This window comes from Erythrolamprus reginae, chromosome Z (assembly GCF_031021105.1).
Source record: "Erythrolamprus reginae isolate rEryReg1 chromosome Z, rEryReg1.hap1, whole genome shotgun sequence".
Classification (NCBI taxonomy): Eukaryota; Metazoa; Chordata; class Lepidosauria; order Squamata; family Dipsadidae; genus Erythrolamprus; species Erythrolamprus reginae.
The window spans coordinates 92714237-92736916 of record NC_091963.1 but is presented as its reverse complement, the minus strand read 5'-3'; the positions used below and the strand labels follow the sequence as shown (position 1 = coordinate 92736916).

The 22680-nt window shown below is 41.3% G+C and overlaps 1 long non-coding RNA gene across 4 annotated transcripts in view; it reads left to right on the top strand.

The window, feature by feature from the left end:
• Positions 1 to 22680, top strand: part of LOC139153476 (uncharacterized) — a 40110-nt gene that overhangs the window by 9112 nt on the left and 8318 nt on the right. For all 4 annotated transcript variants that reach the window (XR_011556837.1, XR_011556838.1, XR_011556835.1 and 1 more), the window contains 3 exons: positions 16677 to 16760; positions 19365 to 19524; positions 22442 to 22543. This is a non-coding gene — a long non-coding RNA (uncharacterized lncRNA). The remainder of the gene's footprint in view (positions 1 to 16676; positions 16761 to 19364; positions 19525 to 22441; positions 22544 to 22680) is intronic.

The following is a 22680-nucleotide window of genomic DNA, read 5'->3' as shown; positions in this document are numbered from 1 at the left end:
TACAGGTAATAAAAGGAAGCAATGAGGAAAGGAGCCCCCAGAAGCTGCCAAGATTGCAGCAGCCCCCACCTTTCCTGCAGCTTGGAGCTCTTAGAGAGCTCCTCAGTCCCCTGAAGCTGCCGGGATTACATTTCGGATAATGAACAAAATTTTCTCTGGCTGTTCGGTATCTGAATTTTTGTTCAGATACCGAAGCAAATTTTTGCCGAAAATTTTGTTCGTTATCCGAAATGTACGAGAAAGGAAGCGTTTGAGTACCGAGGTACCACTGTATCACTAAAGGACTATGGTCTGCCCAGGTATTTGTTTCTATTTCTATTTTACTAATTTGTTCCATTATATGTGCTGGGGCCCAGGCCATATCAATCCTGGACCAAGTCTTATGTCGGTTACAATAAAAAGTATATTGTCTATCTTTTAAATGGTATTCTCTCCATATATCCTTCAATAATAGTTCTGTACTCATTTTCCAAAATGTCACAGGTAAAATTACCTTTCTTTTCTTTTCTTTCCTTTTTCCAATGTAATCTATTTGATCATCTGAGATTGCATTAAAATCTCCTATTATTATCATATTTTCAATTGCCAATTCACTTATTTTTTCATGTCGATCTTTATAGAATTGCTTTTGGTTATCATTTGGTGCATAAATTGAGACAATTACAACAGGTTTTGTTTCTAGATCCAGTTGTATTATCAGAATCCTTCCATCTGTATCATTATATATTTCTTTGGATTCAATTGGTTCATCTATATACATTGCTATGCCCTTTTTTTTTTGGTTTGCCAGACTAGTATATAATTTTCCCAATTTTGAGTTATTCAGAAGACTCCATTTTGTTTTTTTAATATGCACTTCTTGTAAAATATTTATCTGCACTTTTTGTTTTTTAAGTTTAGTAAATATTTGGTTTCTTTTCTTCGGATTATTCAAGCCATTTACGTTGACTGAGAAGATTTTCAAGTCGTGTGTCATCTCTATTTATAGTATTTTTTTGCTTCCTTTGGTTCTCGAAGTCTAGTTTCTAAAATTAATTCTTGTGATGCCGGTAGTTGTTTCTTTGCTTCTGGAATTACTTCCCCGCCTCCGCCTGTAGCCCCCATCATGTCATCGCTGCTCTTTCGTTCTATCTGAGGTTGACCGATCCTATCCAATCCGGTCCGGTCCGTACTAAAAAGATCTTGCAAGTTCCACACTGTCAATTATTACTTTTGTTGATTGCCAAGTTAGGGTCAGGCCCTCTGGTACCAACCATCTAAACACGATATTCTTCTTGATTAAAATACTTGTGATAAAGTAATATTCTCTTCTGCTTTCTCACCCTTTTTGGAACTTGTTTCAGAATTGTAATTCCTTTTCCATTAAGTTGAAATTTCTGGTTTCTTGTCACTCTCATGATCTCGTCTTTAATTACTCTTCTTGAGAACTTAATATGTACTTCTCTTGGTAAATTATGGCATCTTGTATATTCAGTTTGGACTCAGTAAACTTCATCTATTTCTCTTTTCAGTTCTGCTGGATCCTCTTGCATAATTCCTCCTATCATTTCCGCCATTTTTGTAGGTAAATCTTTATCTCTTTCTTCTTCAATATTTTGAAATCTCAGGCCATGCGATGCGGATTGGAGTTCAAGGTTAGTTATTGCGATATCAAAGCCTCTACGAACATTGTAGTTATATCTTCATATTCTTCCACTTTCTGCCCCATAGCTTGGATTTTTTCCTCTGTAACTTTTATTCTTTTTTCACTCTCTTGTAGATTTTGTTGTATGACTTTTATGTTCCCATCCATTTCTGCCATGTTTCCTTTTACTTCTGTTAGTTCTTTTTTAATATCATCTTTCATCTCTTTCATCTCTTGTCTCATCTCTTGTCTCATCTCTTCCAAGTACTTCTTCATTTCTTCTTTGTTAGTCTCAAGTTGAGTTTGTGTCTGAGTTTGTGTCTTCTGCACAAGATCTTGAATACCAACTAATGCTTCCTGAATAGACTGGAAATTTGGATCAGCAGGTAACTTTTCTTTCTCTTTTTCTTTCTCCTTGGCCAACATTGTCGTTATGGTCCTTTGTTGTAACGGAGATGATGTCGGAGAGACTTTAGGTGTAGGAGTTGAAGTTGGAGTTGCAGTAGTTGCTTGTTTTCGAGTTGTTGTTGTTGTTGTCACCAAAGTCAGACTTTGTGCCCTGTAAGAACCTTTCATATTCCAAAATTTCTACTTTGTTTAGCAATTACTTAAGCTAATCTCTTATTTATTCTCAATTACAGAAGAAAAAAAGTTTTAAATCTATAATACTAATAATAGAAAATAATATTTAAAAAAGGGAAGAAAAATATCAATTCAATTCTATTAATGCAATAATTAATTAATTAAAGAGAAAGAGAGGAAAGGAAAAGAAGAAAAAGAAATAGTTCAATCTTTTAAAAACCAGAACTCACGGGGGATCAGGTGGAAAAGGGAAAGAGACAGAACTTATAACACATATTTAATTAATAATAACAAAAAGAAAGAAAGACTATAATTCTAATGAAAGAAGGTAAAAAGAAGAGAAGAAAACTTTTAAGAATTATTTAAAAAAAGAATTGTTTGAGAATTATTTATATTGTTTTTTTTAAAAAGTAACAAAGTGAGAAAATAATAATAATAATAATAATAATAATAATAATAAAATTTTAAAAAGAAAAAAGGAATTAAAAAAAGAAAAAAAATCAAAGTCCAAAAAAAAGAAAGTACAAAAATGAACCTAATAAGTCCAAATATGTCAAATATGAATTATGCTTTAATGCAAATGTCCAGGAAAAAAAAGAAAAACTCCAAAGCCAATATCCGAAGTAATCTCTATGATATGTAAGTTAAAACAGAAATAATACTAAAAACCATGTCTTTTTATTATATAAAAGAAAAAATACTGGAAAAAGAGAAAAGAAGGATCCTTACGCCTCCGATGCCTGGTTGGAAAAAAATAGTCCTATAGATTCCAAAAAAGAAAAGAAAAGGAAAAATAGAACGAACAGTCCAAAATTTATTCCAAATAGTTAATATTTCAGTGAAATTTCATCCAAATAAAATGATTTAAGTTCAGTTTATTCAATTCATTTATTCATATATTTAATTCGTTTAGATATTGCTACTTCATCCAATTTGACTAATTAACAATCCAGTGTCCCAGTCTTTTTGTTACTATTTAAAAAGAAATAATATAATTGTAAAAGTATGAATAATGAGAGGGAAAAAAGAAAAAAGAAAAAACCACACTATGATCTTAAAATTCAAAAGAGAAAAATATATTATTAATGTTAACAAAGACAAGTAGTTCCGGCCGTTTTTCTTCTGAGCGTATGGATATCACTTACAGTTTTTTACTTTGTTTATGTTCGCCTTTCGATCTAAGTTCTTCTCTTTTCAAACTTAGTCGTTGGAATACCAAAGAATTATCTCATCGTGCTGCAGATCTTCTTTCTCTGTTGATCTGCTACTTCGTAGACCTCTATTTTCTATTTTTTAACTTCCTTCTATTGGAGATCGTTATGGCTGTGCCCAGGCAGTTGCCTGGACGGAGCTCTTCATGGATGCAGCTGTGGGGCTTTCCCTGGCCCCTGGGACCGTGGTGATCCCCCCCCGGGGTTCCGGGAGACCCCCTGTCCTGTGCCAACCCCTCCGAGCATCGGCAGCGCGCAAATTGTGCCCTCCGATCCTGAAAAGGTAGGCTGCAGAGACAGAGCTGAGCCTCCGCACTCCCGTCGCGATCGTGCTCCAGCCGGAAGTCTGAAATTCAAGAATTTCTAAGAGGCAGTTTGAACCTCAGGCTTTCCAAGGTTCACAGATACCCTTCCTGGGATCTACCACAGGTTCTCTATTCCCTCACTCAGGCACCATACAAACTCCTAATGTCAGCATCCTTCAGGTACCTATCTTACAAGGTAGCATTCCTGGTGGCGATAACTTCTGCCCGACGCATTTTGGAATTGGCAGCCCTATCCATTCAACAAGATCTATGCCAGTTCCATACGGACAAAGTAGTCCTGCGCCTGGACCCCACCTTTCTACCCAAGGTCAGTTCCATGTTCCACAGATCCCAGGACATTGTGTTGCCTTCTTTTTGTTCCAATCAGAACCATCAACTTGCAGTCACACCTTAGATCTCACCAGAGCGCTGAGAATCTATATCCAACGGACAAGACCCACCCGAAGGTCAGAAGCCCTATTTGTAGCCTTCTATCCCAGATCCCTGGGTTCTAAGGTATCCTCAACCATAATAGGCTGTTGGATCCGAGGGACCATCTCAAAGGCTTATGAGTCAGTTTCCCTCAGCATACCCAGAGGTATCACAGCACACTCCACAAGAAGTGCAGCCATATCTGCCGCATGGGCAACTCAAGCTCCATTGGAAGAAGTCTGCAAAGCAACCACTTGGGCCTCTCCAAACACTACAAAATTGGGCCTCTCCAAGACACTACAAAATTGACTCTTACGCTTCAGTGGTTGCTGCCTTCGGCAGAAGAGTCCTCCAATCCGTTATCTACGAGTCTACGGAAAGGGGCGGCATATAAATCCAATAAATCTAATCTATCTCTCACGATAGCGAACTAATCCTTCCCTAGGGACTCATCTATTGGGTATGTCCCACGTGACTGCTGGACCCGCTCTCTCAGTACGGAGAATAGGTGTTGATTGCTTACCTGAACACCTCTTCTCGTACAATGAGCGGGTACAGCAGTCACTTCCTTCCCTGTATTCCTTTTCTAACTATGGTTATTCCTTTAACCTGTTTTCTTCCTATCATGAGAGTTGAACACTATTGAGCCACCACAATTGAGCCTAAGTCTATGGATTCGCAAATTCTGGGGAAGGGGCGGATCCAGCAGGCTTTTTAGGCTCGGTCCTTGACGGATTGGAGAGCGAGCAACCCACGTGACTGCTGTACCCGCTCATCGTACGAGAAGAGCCGTTCAGGTAAGCAATCAATGCCCATTTTCTACAAATTTTATATTTTTGACAAAGTAGAGTCTTGGACTTTAAGAGAGCTAATTTCAATAAACCTAAAGTTTGGGAAGGATTCCATGGATGAGAATCCTCAAGGAGAAAACAACTCAAGAAGCTTGGTAAACTTTGAAACTTTGAAAAGTGAGATTATAAAAGCCCAGTCTAGCACAATACCAATGAAGAAGAAAAATATTGGTCACAAAAGAAACCAGCATGGCTGCATAAAGAACTCTCTGACAAATTGAAAGACAAAAAGAACAAGTATGAAAAGTAAAAAGAAGGGGAAATAACTAGGCAGAATACCATCAAATAGTCCAAGCCTGTAAAGATGAATTGAGGAAAGCTAAGGCTTACAATGAACAAAGGCTTGTGACAAAAATAAAAAGTAACAAAAAAAGCTTCTTCCAACATATTAAAAACAAGAAAAAGACCAAGAAAACAATTAATCTGTTGCAGTGAGAAAGTGGCAAGAAGGTATCAAGCAACAAGGAGAAAGCAGAGGTACTTAACATGTTTTTTGCATCTGTCTTTATACAAAGGGAAAAAACCAGTCCAACTTATCAAAAACAATATCACAAAAAAAATATCGGGAACACAAATTAAAATAGGGAAGAAAATGGTAAGTGAACACCTGTGTATTCTAGATGAGTTCAAATCATCAGGACCAATGAATTATACCACAGAGTTCTGAAGAAACTGGCAGATGAGATATCAGAAACATTGAACTATATCTTTCAAAGATCCTAGAAGACCAGGAACTGCAAGTGGACTGAAAAAGAGCTGATGTAGTTCTCATCTTCAAAAAAGGGGGAAAAATAGATCCAGGAAACTACAGACCTATCAGCCTGAAGAGAAGATTCTGGAAAAAATAATCAGGCAACGAATCAACAAACACCTAGAAGCAAACAAATTAATGACCAAAAGCCCACCTGGATTTGTCAAAAACAGATCATTCCAGACTAATCTTATAGCATTCTTTGACCAAGTGACAAAATTAGTGGACCAGAGGAATGTTCTCAATTTAATTTACTTGGACTTCAGTAAGGCATTTGATAAAGTAGACCATAATCTACTACTAGATAAAATTGAAAAATGTGGATTAGAGTAAAGTATGCAGTGGAGTACCCCAAGGCTCTGTTTTAGATCCAGTACTCTTCAATATCTTCATCAATGACAGGGATAGATGGGGAACTCTTCAAATTTGCAGATGACACCAAGTTGGCAGGAATAGCCAACTTTCCAGAAGATAGGCTCAAGATACAGAAGGATCTTGACAGACTTGAACATTGGGTGCTATCAAACAAAATGAAATTCAATGGTGAAAAAAATATGGTTCTGCATGTCTTAGTTTCTAGGCTCCTTATAATTTTGGTTGATTTTTTCTAGAGTTTCTATGTCTTTCTATGTCTCTTTTGAACTGTGGTGACCAGAACTGAATGCAATACTCCAGGTGTGGTATTATAGAATGGTATAGAATGCACTTGGGGAAAAGGAATCCTCAATCTGACTATTGTATTGGCAGTTCTGTGTTAGCAAATACTTCAAAAGAAAAGGATTTAGGCGTAGTGATTTCTGACAGTCTCAAAATGGGTGAACAGTGCAGTCAGGCAGTAGGGAAAGCAAGTAGGATGCTTGGCTGCATAGCTAGAGGTATAACAAGCAGGAAGAGGGAGATTATGATCCCGCTATATAGAATGCTGGTGAGACCACATTTGGAATACTGTGTTCAGTTCTGGAGACCTCACCTACAAAAAGATATTGACAAAATTGAACGGGTCCAAAGACGGGCTACAAGAATGGTGGAAGGTCTTAAGTATAAAACGTATCAGGAAAGACTTAATGAACTCAATCTGTATAGTCTGGAGGACAGAAGGAAAAGGGGGGACATGATCGAAACATTTAAATATATTAAAGGGTTAAATAAGGTCCAGGAGGGAAGTGTTTTTAATAGGAAAGTGAACACAAGAACAAGGGCACACAATCTCAGGTTAGTTGGGGGAAAGATCAAAAGCAACATGAGAAAATATTATTTTACTGAAAGAGTAGTAGATCCTTGGAACAAACTTCCAGCAGACGTGGTAGATAAATCCACAGTAACTGAATTTAAACATGCCTGGGATAAACATATATCCATCCTAAGATAAAATACAGAAAATAGTATAAGGGCAGACTAGATGGACCATGGGGTCTTTTTCAGACGTCAGACTTCTATGTTTCTATGTTTCTATGGTTCCGTTCCAAGACCCCTCGCGATAATCGATTTTTCGCGATATAGTGGTGCGGAAGTAAAAACACCATCTGCGCATGCGCGCCCTTTTTTCCATGGCCGCGCATGCGCAGATGGTGTTATTACTTCCGCACCTGGGAAGACCCAGGGAAGGTTCCTTCGGCCGCCCAGCAGCTGATCTGCTCGGCAGCGCCGCAGCAGCGAGGAGCCGAAGATCGGGGTTTCCCCGCCACCCATGCAAAGGGGAAACCCCGATCTTCGGCTCCTCGCTGCTGCGGCGCTGCCGAGCAGATGAGCTGCTGGGCGGCCGAAGAAACCTTCCCTGGGTCTTCCCCGCCGCCCACGCAAAGGGGAAACCCCGATCTTCGGCTCCTCGCTGCTGCCCGCCCGCCGCTCGCCCGCTGCCCGCCGCTCGAGAGCAAGAGGGGGAGAGATAGAGAAAGAGAGAGAAGGAAAGAAAGAGATGAGAGAGGGAGGAAGAGAGTGTGAGAGAGGAAGAAGCACGATAGAGAAAGAGAGAGAGAAAGAAAGATGAGAAAGGAAGAGAGTGACGTCATCGGGTGGGAAAATATTTTTAATTAATATTTTTTGAAAAATCGCGATATAGCGTTTCGCGAAGATCGAGATCGCGAAAATCGAGGGATCACTGTAATGCCTTCCTAGTCTTGGACTGTATCTCCTTGTTGCTCCATTTTAAGATTGTGTTGGCTTTTTTAGCCACTGCTGCACATTGCTGGCTCATATTTAGTTGGTTATCCACCAAGACTCCAAGATCTCTTTCACAGTCACTACTGCTAAGTGAGGTTCCTCGCAATCTGTATGCGTGTCTAGGGTTTTTCTTTTTAACCTAGGTGAAGGACTTTACTTTTCTCAAAGTTGAACATCATTTTGTTAGTTTGGACCCACAGTATTAAATTATCTAGGTCTTTCTGTATTTCGAGCCTATTCTCTAGGGTTGTTGGCTACCCCCACCATCTTGGTGTGATCTGCAAATTTGATTAGTCCCCCCTCTATTCCCTCATCTAGGTCATTAATGAAAATGTTGAAGAGCACAGGACCCAGAACTGAACCCTGTAGTATGCCATTGCCTACCTCCTTCCATGTGGATTTGGAGCCACTGAGGACAACTTGTAGGTTGTGGTTGGCCAGCCAGCTGTTTATATATCTATGTTTGTTATAATCTTTCCAGTTTTTTTCTAATTGTGGTTTAGGAGATTGTGATCTTCTTTATCAAAAGCTTTACTGAAGTCCAAGTACATTAGATCTATTGTGTTGTATTGGTCTACTGATTTGGTAATGGTGTTGAAAAATGATAGTTTTGAGATTGGTTTGGCATGATTTGTTTCTGACAAACCCATGTTGGCTTTTGGTTATTATCTTGCTTGTTTCTAAGTAGTGGCAAAGCTGTTTTTTTGATTATTTTTTCCAGGTATAGAAGTCAGACTGATTGGTCTCTAGTTGCATGGATCTGTTTCCCCCCCTTTTTTTGTGGATGGGGATTACATCGCCATGTTTCCAATCTTCCGGTAGCTCTGCTGTGCTCCAGGATCTTTGGTAGATAAGGAGTAGTGGTTCTGTGATGGTATCTGCCAGTTCTTTTAGGACTCTGGGGTATAGTCCATCTGATCCTGGTGATTTGTACTCATTGAGCTCCCACATGTGGTCCCTTATTGTGATTTTATTTATGTTGAGTTCAGTTTCGGGTTGCTTTTTGCAGCCGTGTTGCAGGTTAGTTGGTTGGTGGTTTCTTTTTGTGTGAAAACTCATGCAAAATAAGTGTTGAGCAGCTGTGCTTTATCTCTGTTATCCATGATTTCTTTACCGTCTTTATTTTTTACTATAGCAACTGTTTCCTTGATTTTCTTCTTGTTGTTTATGTGCTGGAAGAAGCTTTTTTTGTTGCCATTGACACTTGCGATGTGGCTAGGCATCTGCCCTTCTCAGTGTCTTGAATTGCCAAAATATGATCCAGCAGTGTGCATCAGCTGCCAAAAAAGCCAACACAGTTCTAGGCTGCATTAGCAGAGGGATAGAATCAAGATCATGTGAAATATTAATACCACTTTATAAAGCGTTGGTAAAGCCACACTTGGAATACTGCATTCAGTTTGGTCACCACAATGTAAAATGGATGTTGAGACTCTAGAAAGACTGCAAAGAAGAGCAATAAAGATGATTAGGGTAATGGAGGCTAAAACATATGAAAAACAGTTGCATGAATTGGGTATGTCTAGTTTAATGAAAAGAAGGACTAGGGGAGATATTATAGCAGTACAGTAATACCTCATCTTACGAACTTAATTGGTGCCGGGAGGAGGTTCGTAAGGTGAAAAGTTCGTAAGACGAAACATTATTTCCCATAGGAATCAATGGAAAAGCGATTAATGCGTGCAAGCCCAAAACTCAGAAGCCCGGAAGCCGGCCGCCACCACCGAAGGAGGCTTGATCCTCCCGGCACCAATCCTGGGTGAAGCGCTGGGGGGAGGGAGTCAGGAAGGTCCTCCTGCTCCACCCGCCCAGCTGAAAGCACAACGGAGGTCTGCGGCTGCCAGTGGCTTGAGCCGCCCTTTCCTCTACGCCACTTCGCCCTGCCTGTCATCCTGGGCGAAGCATTGGGGGGAGGGAGTCAGGAAGGTCCTCCTGCTCCCCCCCCAGCCAAAAACACAAAGGTGGTCTGCCGCCGCCTGCTTGAGCCAGGCTGACAGGCAGGGGAACTGGCATGGAGCAATGGGAAGCTGAAGCCGCCGGCGGTTTGAGCCTCCCTTTGCCCCATGCTGCTTTGCCCTGCCTGTTGTCCTGGGGAAAATGTGCTGGGGGGAGAGAGTTAGGAAGGTCTTCCTGCTCCCCCACAGCAAAAAATACAAACATTGTCTGCCGCCGCCCGCAGAGCAATGGGAAGCTGAAGCCGACGGCAGTTTCAGCTTCCCTTTTGTAGGGATTGCAGAGGCCAAGACAAACAATGAGAGACCAAGACAAACATTGAGAAGACCAAGACAAACATTGAGAGACCAAGACAAACAATGAGACAGTAAATTAGCTAAGCTTAGGATGAGAAGTGAAGCTTATCTGGACAAGCTTAGTGGAAGTTCACTGGAAAAGGACATTTCCTGTATGACTCATGAGATAGCCATGCATTCAATAAGACTATGGACAAATAGAAATTCCCCAACACCTCATGGCAGGAGTATAATTGGTCAGCAGCTCAGCCCCTGATTGGAACATTAAGTAGCTAGAATATAACCAATTAGAAGTTTAGGATATGTAACAAGTACCAATTAGAAACTTAGGATATATAACCAATAGGATGACAGTGTTTATGGAATTGAGCCAATGAAATGATGCTTTTGTAAACCTGTAAACCCCTCACTTTGCATATGAGAAGGTATAAAAGAAGCTTGTCTGTACAATAAAACTTTGTCACTTTACCCAGACCATTGACTCCGTGTCTCATTGGTGCTCACGGGTAATGGTCTCAGGATCGGGCTTCGTAAGGTGAACCACCACAGGGTTGTCGGGACCCTTGTTTAGCGGGGATCGCGTCTCGTTAAGTGGTGACCCCGACGTGATGGACAATCGGCTTTAAACGCATCACCGAGGGAGCAACGCTCAGATTACGCATCTCAGTGCACTCAACCTCCCATCGCTTACCCAGCGCAAATACGTAAGTATGGGGGCAGGACTGTCGGTAGAGCAGGTAGCTCATGTTCGGGAATTGGGGCAGATTGTTGAAGCTAACAAAATTAGTTTAAAAAAGAAAGGGCATTACCCCACAAAAAAGGGGCTAGCCAAATTATTGTCATACATCTGGCAGAAATGTCCAAACTATCCTTATAAGGGGACATTACAGACTGAAACGTGGGTAAAAATAGGTGAATATTTGCACAAAGAACCTAGGGCGCCACCACCTATTTTACTAACGTGGAAAACTGTTCTAACGGCCCTGAGGCTTCATTATCCCAAACGATAGCCACAAAGACACCGTTAGACAAGAAGCGAGCGCACCTCCTAAATACGAGGAAGTAAATATTAATAAGGCAGATAGATCTAAAGAAGCTACAGATACCCTATACCCTGTAATAACACGCAGAGCAGAACTGGGAGCACTAATGACTGGGATAGAACTGGATGTCCACCGGTCAATCCTGTAGTTTTGTAATTCCAATTCTTGTTTAGTTTTGAGTTCTCCATTTGGGTGTAAAATATCTTTGTATTTTATAGTCTTGGTTGAGTCTATCAAATTCGGGTATACTATAGCTTCCATAGTAGATAGCCATCTAGGAATTTTATTGTAAAATTTTCTTTTAGTCTCATACCAGATTTTAAGGAGAGATTTTCTTATCATGTGTTTATTGAAGATAGTTTGTTTTTGTTTTTCATCTCTCCATAAATAGGCGTGCCACCCCATCTGTAGATCGTGGCCTTCAAGTACCAGTATTCTTTTATTTGTGAGATTGATCCACTCTTTTATCCATGTTAGGCATGATGCAGTGTAATATTGTTTTAAATCAGGGAGTCCTAATCCTCCTCTGCTTTTAGTATCTTGGAGGTATCTAAATTGGATTCTAGGTTTTTTTTGTTTTTGTTTTGCTCCATGCTGCTTCGCCCTGCCTGTCATCCTGGCTCAAGCGGGCAGCGGCAGACCATCTTTGTGTTTTTGGCTGGGGGGGGAGCAGGAGGACCTTCCTGACTCCCTCCCCACAGCACTTTGCCCAGGACAACAGGCAGGGCGAAGCAGCGTGGGGCAAAGGGAGGCTGAAACCGCTGGCAGCTTCAGCTTCCCATTGCTCCACGGGCGGCGGCAGACCCTCTTTCTGTTTTTGGCTGGGGGGGGAGCAGGAAGACCTTCCTAACTCTCTCCCCTCAGCACTTCGCCCAGGACAACAGGCAGGGCGAAGCAGCGTGGGGCAAAACCGCCCGTGGAGCAATGGGAAGCTGAAGCCGCCGGCGGTTTGAGCCTCACTTTGCCCCACGCTGCTTCGCCCTGCCAGTTGTCCTGGGTGAAGTGCTGGGGGGAGAGAGTTAGGAAGGTCTTCCTGCTCCCCCCCAGCCAAAAACACAAAGACGGTCTGCCACCACCCGCTTGAGCCAGGATGACAGGCAGGGCGAACCAGCGTGGAGCAAAGGGAGGTTGAAACTGCCAGCGGCTTCAGCTTCCCATTGCTCCGTGGGCGGTGGCAGACCGCCTTTGTATTTTTGGCTGGGGGGGAAGCAGGAGGTGCAGGATCGGGCCGGCGGCGGGCGCGGGGCGAGGCAGCAGGTCAGCATCCTGGGCGGGCGGGCGGCGGGCGAGGAGGCGCGGCCGAGCGGGCCCGGCTCAGGCTCCGGCTAGACCTCCGGTGAGGACGGGATGGGCGGCGGCTGGGCGCAGTGGCGGCGAGGGTGCGTCCGACTCGGGGCTGGTGGCGCCTGACGCAGCGGGGAGCATCTTAGTGGCTCCGGCGCGGGAGGCAGGACATGACCGGCCGGCCAGAGCAGCAGCGCTGCCGCTTTCGCCGCCACGCCCGGCTCGGCTTCCCTGGACGCCGCAGGCACCGCGCGCCATGATCTTCCGGGCCGGCGAGGCTCAGTGGCGGAAAGCGGCCGCCTGGCTGGGGAGGCTCGGCCAAAAGGAGCCAGGGCTGGAGCTGCAGAACCGGGCACGCCTTCTGCCTGGGAAGTCCTGCCCCTTCATCCCCGAAGGCCGGCGCACCCACACGGGGACCGGCGGGGCCGACAAAGAACATGCTCCATGGCCACCGCGCTCTCTGGCCCAGTTTCGGCAGGGTGGGCGGGCGCTTGGCCTCCCAGAGAAGCCACCGGAGCGTCCCGCTCGAGAAGATGCTCCAAGTCAGGAATGTGGTGCGAGGAGGGACCAAGGACAGCCGGGTCTCTGAGCACGTGCAGAGCGCCTTCCCTTGGCCCGGAGAGGCGGCCAGCTGGGGGGGGGGAAGAGCGGCCAGAGCTGGAGCTGGAGCCGGGCCAGGCGCGGCAGGAGGGGGCGAAGCAGCGTGGGGCAAAACCGCCCGCGGAACAATCGGAAGCTGAAGCCGGCGGCGGTTTCAGCCTCCCTTTGCCCCATGCTGCTTCGCACTGCCTGTTGTCCTGGGCGAAGTGCTGGGGGGAGACGACAGCCGGGCAGCGGGGCTTCTCAGCAGCCTCCCAAACCTGAACTTTTGCCGAACCTCTGGGTTCGGCGTTCGGGAGGCCGCCGAGAAGCCCCACTGCCCAGCTGTCACCTTTTAAAACAGCCGGGGGGGCTTCTTGGCGGCCTCCCGAACGCCGAACCAGGAAGTTCGGGTTTGGCGTTCGGGTTCAGGAGGACGCTGAGAAGCCCCCCGGCTGTTTCAAAAAGCGACAGCCGGGCGGCGGGGCTTCTCGGCGGCGGCAGCGGGGGCGGGTTCGTAAGACGGAAAAGGTTCGTAAAAAGAGGCAAAATATTTCTGAACCCTTGGTTCGTATCTCAGGTTGTTCGTATGGCGGGGCGTTCGTATCATGAGGTACCACTGTATTCCAATATCTCAAGGGTTGCCACAAAGAAGAGGGAGTCAGGCTATTTTCCAAAGTACTTGAGGGTAGGACAAGACGCAATGGGCGGAAACTAATCAAGGAGAAAAGCAACTTAGAACTAAGGAGAAAATTCCTGATAGTTAGAACAATTGATCAGTGGAATGGCTTGCCGTCATTTGTCAATGCTCCAATTTTGGAAGTTTTTAAGATGTTGGATAACCATTTGTTTGAATAGTGTAGGGTCTCCTGCCTCCAAGGTCCCATCCAATAATGTTGTTGTTGTTAAGAGATTAAGATGATTTCCATAAATATAAATGGATTGAATTCGACTTTAAAAAGGAAAAAAACACTTAATTCACCCTCTCAATCAGCAATGCTCTGCACTGGCTCAGTCGCCAATAAAATTTCATGCCTGGAAACAACACTGTTTATTTATGATACAAACTCATTATAAATCAACATTCCATTCCTGGCTGACAGCCCTTTTTATAGAAGGCTGTCAGCCTATTGAATTTAAAATGTCTCCCACTTGCGCGGCAAAAGGAAAAGCCTCTCGTCTGTGCGTACATAATAAAATACATACTTACAAGACAATTCTGCCGCTACACAAATGTCATGTGAATGTTCATTTGTAAAACATCATTCTGGCTGTGTTGTGTAATTCACTTGGTGGACACTAGGGAGCAGTGCAAGCCTTTGGGAACATGGCTATAGCTCACTTTTGAATGCTAGGAGGTATTGTTGTGGTTCTCTGGATTTGGCATATTTAGTGAAATTCAGCTTTTCACTGTGAGCATGTTATGGGTTTGGCGTAATGAACTTCAGCTTTGACCATCAGGTGGTGCTTGCTTGGTTTTGGCTTTTTTGGTTCATTTTCAGTTATTAGCCAGTACAGGGAGGCTGGGAACTATCTCAAGTTTTGGCGTATTTTTAGTATTTTCAGCCTTTTTCCACCAGATGCTAAGTAATGGGTAGACTAGGCTGGATCCTTAGTTTCTTTGTATAAGATCTGTCCTTGTGTCTTCTCAGTTCTCAGTGGTGAGAAGGGAAAGCAGTTGTCTGGTTTTATGGCCGGTAGGGATGTTAACAACCCACTCTTTGTTTAAATGAAGTCTTTTTGGGAGATAACAATTCCCTTGTGAGCAGAAGTCAAGCCAGCTTCCCAACTGAAGCAAAATCTTTAAGCATCTCCTTGCAAGGGGTATTCAAGCATGCATTTTCGAACAAATCTGGCATTAGAGTCCTGTAAGAGTACATGATGGGAAATATGGGGGGAGCTGATGTCATGCAGGGGAACCAGCTTTTAAATGGAAATTTGCTGGACGCCCCCTCCCCATTTTTTTCCTATGAAGGCAATTCACTTTATTTTAAATGCAAATCGTGTTTGTTCCCTGCCTGGCAAGTCAGAGGAAGTTGCAATTCTCTCTTCTTTAGCAATGCATTGTCATGAAGGCATTTAATCTTTTAAAGCAATATTTTCACTTTACTTTTAAGACCATTGCGGGGGGGGGGGGGGGTGTTTGATCTCTTTCCTTTTACTGCTCTGGGAGCCAGAGGAAGATATTTCAATCTCTCTTCTTACTTTTAAGGCAGCTGCTGTCAGAAAGTGGGGGGAGGGGGGCAATCAATCTCCTTTGGTTTTGCTGTTCTTAGTGAAGCTCTTCCCAATAGATAAACTGAAAACGAGGTATCACAGATTATTTTTTATTGCCAGCCAGTTATAACGTAACAATTTATATCTATATGCCAAGTATTGTTATAATTAATCTTCCTCTTCCTCTTCTTCTTCCTCTTCCTCTTCTGAACTTCTGTAGAAATAAAAAGAATAAAAGATGGTATTACAATGTGTTTATAAAACAACATATACTAGAAAGTAGAATGGATATGTTCCTTGTAAGAAGCAGAGAATCAGCAATGTTTCACTGTTTGCTTTTCCTACCAGTTTTCTTAATGGCACCTATCTTGCTAAGAGCTTTGTTGGTGCAATACACTGGCTCATGGGAAGTGAACTCATTTATTGAATTAACTTAGTTTCCTGGGTGGGCACACAGAGCTATAAACTAGCCATATTTTGACCTAGTTTCTCAAGTGAACCCAGTTTAAATGGTTATTGAGAGAACAAATAGATCCTGAGAAGATTAAGAATTCTAGGAGCTGTTCTAAGAGGATTGTAACACAGAACACAGGATGCGAAGCAATTTCAACAATACTCTGATAGTCCATCTCTCTAAGAGAAGAGGGCTCAATAGCTACCCACAGAATCTTCTCACAACAGCTACTTTGAGTTTGGCAGCATCACTTTCTATCTATGACAGGGATACTGTAAGGGCAGGGGTGGGTTCTACTTACCTTCTCCACCAGTTAGCATCGTGACAGAAGTGTACATTTTCTCTCCTGAGTAGCAGCACTGCCATCTTATTTTTTTGCTTTTATAAACTCACAGAAGCTGTTTTTTTGCTTCTGTGCAAAGCAGAAGCTATTTTTTTGCTTCTACACAGGTACAGAAGCTGTCTTTTGCTTCTGTGCATGCGCAGAAGCTGGGTTTTTAGCATTGCACATGTGCTTGTACTCCCACATGGCATGTTGTATCAAGGAAGGAACTGGCAGTGAAGAAAACCAGAGCCCACCCCTCCTGTACATCCTGATTAGCTTAAAGTTGACTCATCCTTCCATCCTTCCCAGGTCAGTATTGCCCCAACAATATTGCCCCCATATTGTTGGGGATGTTATTCTGACAATATAAACACCTCAGAGAGTGCTGTAAAACATTGTAGGGTGTTATAGAAATCTAAGTGCCCCTGCTTTGCTAAATCTGTTGCAAGATACTAGCTTCTTTGCCAGAAAGCAGCAACTGACTTCTAAATCTACATTTCCTTATTCTGTTAAGCCAAGCTGATATAAAAACCTCATTAACAGTATATATTTTAACATGCATTAGAAAATATGATCCCCTAATCTCCTTTCTTTCCTATTTCCTATTAGAACTTTTTCTTTCTACTGTTTAACAGTGAAATAAGATGATCCCCTGAACTGAATATACTGTATTAAGAAAATCTGGAACATCAGGTATTAATGTGCAAATTCTTGTATTCCCTTCCCGAATTGCAGTGTTGCTAGGCTGGATTTTTCAGAAAGGACTTATATTTGGTCTGAGGAGATCTAGATCTAATATTTCAGATCCACAATATATTCCTTTGATTTGTATGTCCTGAATTCTAGCAAAAAATTCTAGGCGGAAAATCCCCATTCCTTCTTCATATAGTTTATCCAATTGAATTAGAGAGGAATAATAGTTTTATTGTTTTAATAGTTTTGTTTTATTTTTTATTTCATGCTATTTTAATGATATCATGCACAAGGGGGTGATTTTATTAATTTATCAAGCATTTCCATTTTTAAAAAGACTTGTCCTAAATTACTGCAGATTTTCTAACTCTTCTTCAAAGGGTAAATATAGGATCCAATTTAAATACAAATGCAAAACCAAAACTGAAAAAGCCTCCAATTTGTTAAAACCAGATAGAAAACTGATTGGAAATTTCATCCACATGTAAACAATAGAAACATACAATGAATATACTCTGAAAGGAGTATCTTCACCCTGATGAAATAGGTGTTCAGTACTCCAGAACTTGACTTGCACACTGAAACTACTTACGTTTTCTTTGAAGTACCTTCAGTACCTTCTTCTATTTCTGAAGCCCTGGTTAAAAGAAAAATTAAAAGCAGGATTTAAGTCTTGTTCTGGCAGCAGTTGAATATTTTATCTTTATTTGGTCAGCTTGTCCTAGTCATTTATTTGTTTATATTCAATTTAATTACCACCCATCTTCTTCACAAATGCAAAAGCAAAACTGAAAAAGGTTTGACATCAACTCAATTCACTTACAGCTTAAGAAAGTAAGAGGATTTGTTAATGGGCACAAAAATCAATTAAGCCTTATTGGTAGGCAGCTCTCTGCTACTCGAATTTGAGCAGCAGATTATTTTGGAAATTTCCTGCACTCAACTAGGAATTCTCATTTGGAGAAGGGAGGTCTGAAAAGGAGGCTGATTTTTGCCTTGTAGTTTCAACCAGGTTAGAGTGCTAGAACCAGGAGCATCCTTCTGTTTCCTAGTTCTGCTTCCCCCAATCAGAATTTTTAACTCAAAATTCTCTTAGAATTTGCAAGATTTCAGCTATTAAAAACTGACCCTTTATTTTGTGTGTGTAATTATTTTACACTTACAGTACAGGAGAAATTAGCATATTAAAATTCTGCAGGCAGTATATTTTATATTTAGTTTGTATATGTAAAGGTATTTAGGTGTGCAAGGTTGTTCATTTTAGTGGCAGTGAAACTGCAATAATCACAGTATAAATTAGATACTGTTTTAAACCAGTGTTTCTCAATTATTTTCTGTTACGCCCCCCCCCCCCAGGAAAAAGTAAACATTTCACGCGCCCCCCAACTCCACCAGGATGATTTTTTGCAATACGTATTCAGCATGTTTTGTTGAAAAAACTGAAGTTGCTTATCAGCATGATTGGGGTATAATGTGCATACACTTTGTCATATTTCCTAATTTTAGTTTTTAGAAGACTTATGTTTGTCTCATTATCTCTGTCCTTCGCCTCCTTTCTTTTCATCCCTGTTAGATATTTTTCCATGGTGTCTGTTAAGGATTTGTTATATGCACTTCATATCTCCTACTCTGTGTGGTGTGCTATTGTTTGGTGCAAAAAACCTCTATTCCCTGCGGCAAAAAGAACATGTTCCCTGGAGTCACGCATCCCCCCAGCATCGTTCCGTACCCCCCCCAGGGGGGCTTACCCCACTATTTGTGAAACACTGTTTTAAACAAATGTCTAGTGTAGCAGAATCTTGGAAGAAAATCTATGTTAAAGAACAATCTTTAAGAGAGACTACTACTGTACTCACTCAGTCTTTGGAGTGGTTTCACTACTAGCAGGCATCTCTTTTTCAGACCTGACAAAGAACAGACAAACATTTTAACAGAACAGAAATTAAAAATAAATATTCTGCGGCTAAGCTTGTCTCCCTCCCAGGATGGGAATGAAGATGGCTCATTTGTTTTCAATTTCTTAAAACAGAAGGAAGTTTTAGACTGGTTTTCCTGAATCTTAGATCCTTTAGGACGTTAGTATTAAGCATGGCTAGGAAATTTTGGGAGTTGATATTCACATATATTAAAGGCTCTGAGAAATTCTTTGTAGATAAATTTCTGGAACATGGCTAGCAATGAGCTCTAATGTATTGGATAATTTTTTTCTTCTTGACAAATTAAATAAAATATCACTTTATTCAATTTGTTTACCTATGGATCAGAGCTAGGAATTTTGAGAGCCCTCTCTTAATATAGCAACTATGAAGCACAACCATTTTATAGAAATAAGATTTATAAAATCAATAGCACTATATACCGCTTTATAGTGTTTTATAGTTTTCTCTAGGCAGAGAATTCCTATTGTTGGGGAAAATATACTGACTTTATACTGACATCAGTAGGAGAGAAGGTGAAGTCAATCTTGAGCCTGCAATACAGCTTTTCAGCCACTGCGTTACCATAGCTTTTTCGTAAATTCAATGAATTAGTGGATATATCTTCAAGTAAATAAATATAATGCTGTAGATACTCACAGATTCTTTGAAATGGTTTTTTGGACAGGCTTTGGAGCTGGAGCCGGAGCAGGAGCAGGAGCCGGAGCCGGAGCAGGAGCCGGAGCAGGAGCAGGAGCAGGAGCCGGAGCAGGAGCCGGAGCAGGAGCAGGAACTTCAACTGATGGTGGTGGTGGCATTAGCTCCCTAGAAGATAAATAGAAACAGAGGTTAATCCAAGTTGCAATAGGTTTATAAAGATCAAAGATGTACTCTTTGGTTTCTTTATGGTTTCTTTATGGTTTCTTTACGGTTTCTTTACGGTTTCTTTATGTAAACCCAGCATTTCACATTTTCTCTAAAGGGAGAAAATCATGTATTTGCTCTTGAGCATCCTAATACTGCTTTTCTGCAAAACCCAGATGTTACCTGCATGTTAGAGTAGGAATCACCAACTTTTCAGACCTCAGGGACCACTAAATTCATAATTTTAAATCCAGCAGACCACTAATATGAATCTAGCGCACTGCTTGCTGAAGCTTCTGGACTCCCAGTGTCAAGATGGGGTTCTTCAGGCATTCTCTTCTCCTCTCTCCCCCCTCTCTGTCTCTCCCTCCTCTTTCATCTCTCTCTCCCTCTCTTTGTTTGTCTCTCTCTCATCTCTCTCTCCACCTTTCTCTCTCCCTCTCTCTTCTATCCCTCCTCTCTCTTTCTCGAATTCCCCTGTCTGTCTGTCTGTCTGTCTGTCTGTCTGTCTCTCTCATTTCTCTTTAAGACAGATCCTGAGCCTGAAAACTTTTACTAGTTAAACGCACATCTGTTCACCTATGACCAAGTTATTTCTTAGTTGGATCTGTACCCTTGCTGCTCTAGGTTAACGGGTTAGTGGGGATTTAATAAAGATTAGAGGCAGACTTATTGATTTAACAATCTTTGCATGTCTTCATATTGATGCACACTTCTGAGAACTGCCTGGATTCATCCCTGCAGTTTTCTTGGAAAGATTTCAGAAATGATTGTCATTCCTCTGTCCCAAAGGTCACCTAGCCGGTATATTGTCCAAGGTGAGTCTAGAAATCACCATCTCTTGGTTTCTTTCTTGGTGCCTAAACCATGAGGGCAGCAGTCTGAATCTCTGTCCATTGTGGCTGATTCTAAAATTTTTATTTAATTTCATATTTGCTAAAATATGAGGCAAATATAGCTACATTTGAAAATACAATAATTTATTGCAGGGAATAAGTCCCCCTAGACATAGTATATAAAATACCTAATATATTCAAAATTATTATCTTTAATTGTGCTCAGTTACTCAATTAGATTGGAGAAAGCATTCTAAGAGTTTCTAATAATTTCATGAAGAATACTTGCTCTGGTGCCTGAAGGTTTAAACAGGAAAACAATATTTGTAACCCTTCTGTAGCACATATAGTTACTTACAGTTTTTCTACAAGAAGCAGCTCAGGGATTTGTGGAGGTCTAATAAATAAAGAAAAACAGAAAAACCAATAACTATAAGACCACAAAATGAAAACAAAGGATGTAAAGATTTATAATATAGGCAAACATAGGAACAACCAATAGTGCATGTGCCACTACCTTTTGGACCAGTTGTAACATCTAAGTTGCCTTCAAGGGCAGCTCCATGTAAAGTACAATGTAATAATATAAATTTAGACAAATCCAAATATGCCCAAAGAATTTTGTAATGAAAAAAAAGTCATCTAACTCACAAAATGAGACTATTCCCTCTGTAATTCTACGTTGCCCATGTTGTGCAGGGGAATTTACTGGAGAAGGCATAAAAAAACACGTAGACACTATCAAACCTGACATTAACCAGAGCAGACAAGATTGGGAGAAACCTGGCGCATCGAATCAAGAAGAATTGAACATTGGAATTGGTTTTGACTGAATGCATCATGATCACTATGATCATAGTGTTCCAGCTTTTTTCTTGAAATATGTGCCAACTGCAAAAAAAGAAAGAGAAGGAAAGAAATATAAAGGGAAGAGAAAAGAAAAGAAACAATACCTTGCACTAGCCCAAGTGTATATGGTTTCTTCTGAGGACTCTTCTCCGGGCTCTCCTGTGGACTCTTGATCTCGTAATTTATTAATCATATCATTTTTCTTTACTTCATTTATAGGTTGATACATATCCTTAAACCAAAAAGGGTTTTCTAATGATTCTGCTGAAGTCTGAGAATGAGGAAAGGATATTAAAAATGATCATAAATTTTCAGTTTAAGATTTCAATTTTCACATAGCATTATATTATTATTTGTATAATTCAAATTCTAATTCCTGGAATGGATGATCTAGCGGACAGAATGTGTAGCTAGCAAATCAGAGCAATTGTTAACTCCTAATTAGGTGTCCAATTAAACAAACACTAGTTTTGTCTCTTATGGTAGAGATGCCTGGAACATATTTTGTAGTTCTGCTGATAAATTTAGTAGTCAGTAAACGTAGTAGTTAGTAGCTGTAGTTAAAAGTATTCTCCGAGCCCTAGCATTCCTAAACTTTGGAAATGGTGTTGGGGTTTTATAAATTCATTTGGTTGATACAACTCTGGTTTAAGTGAGTTGTGTGCATCACTCTTATTCCTTTTGGATCTTTTCAAAAGACCAGCTTTGCATCATGCACACAATTTCTCAAATTAATGAGTTTGAAAGAGCTGGAAAAGATTCTTACAGTTTACAAAACATCCACAAACCATGTGTGTTAATCTTGGCATATTTAAGTTACAACTGGTTGCAGCAAAACTTTTCTTCTGAAAAGATTCTATACGAATAATAGACAAATATACAAAATGCATACAACCTGTACAATATAGTTTGCTCACTTGACTCGATACACTTCACACATTAAGTTACAAACAGGTTATATTTTCACTTCAGGTTTTGTGAATCTAGCCATTGTGATATATTCCAGAATATTCTGGTCATCCATTGTTTGGCACAATGTAGGAAATATAATACGTCAAAAAATATCTATCAAAATGATTTAAAATATTGGTTTTTTAAAAATATTACAGCATATTTGGATATTTGAAATTGTCAGAAATTTATGGCAGAAATCACAGGTGTAGGGCAGGCTGGGCTCAAAACCATAGGCTATTACAACAGTCTTCTCACTTTGCAGAGAGAAACTGGAGTGGTTCTTAATTACTTCTATGTGAGCAGAAAATAAGGGTGCCTCACGTTCCTGGAGGTGGCTGATTGGCTTACAAGATCCGAACAAATGGTGAGAAATGGGGGAAACTGGCAAATTCAGGAGGAATGGCTAGGAAGCTGCCATCTTTATCCATAGTACTGTCAAAATGGAGCGAAATTTATGGCAGAAATCACAGGTGTACGTTTTGAACACTTTAAAACATGAGT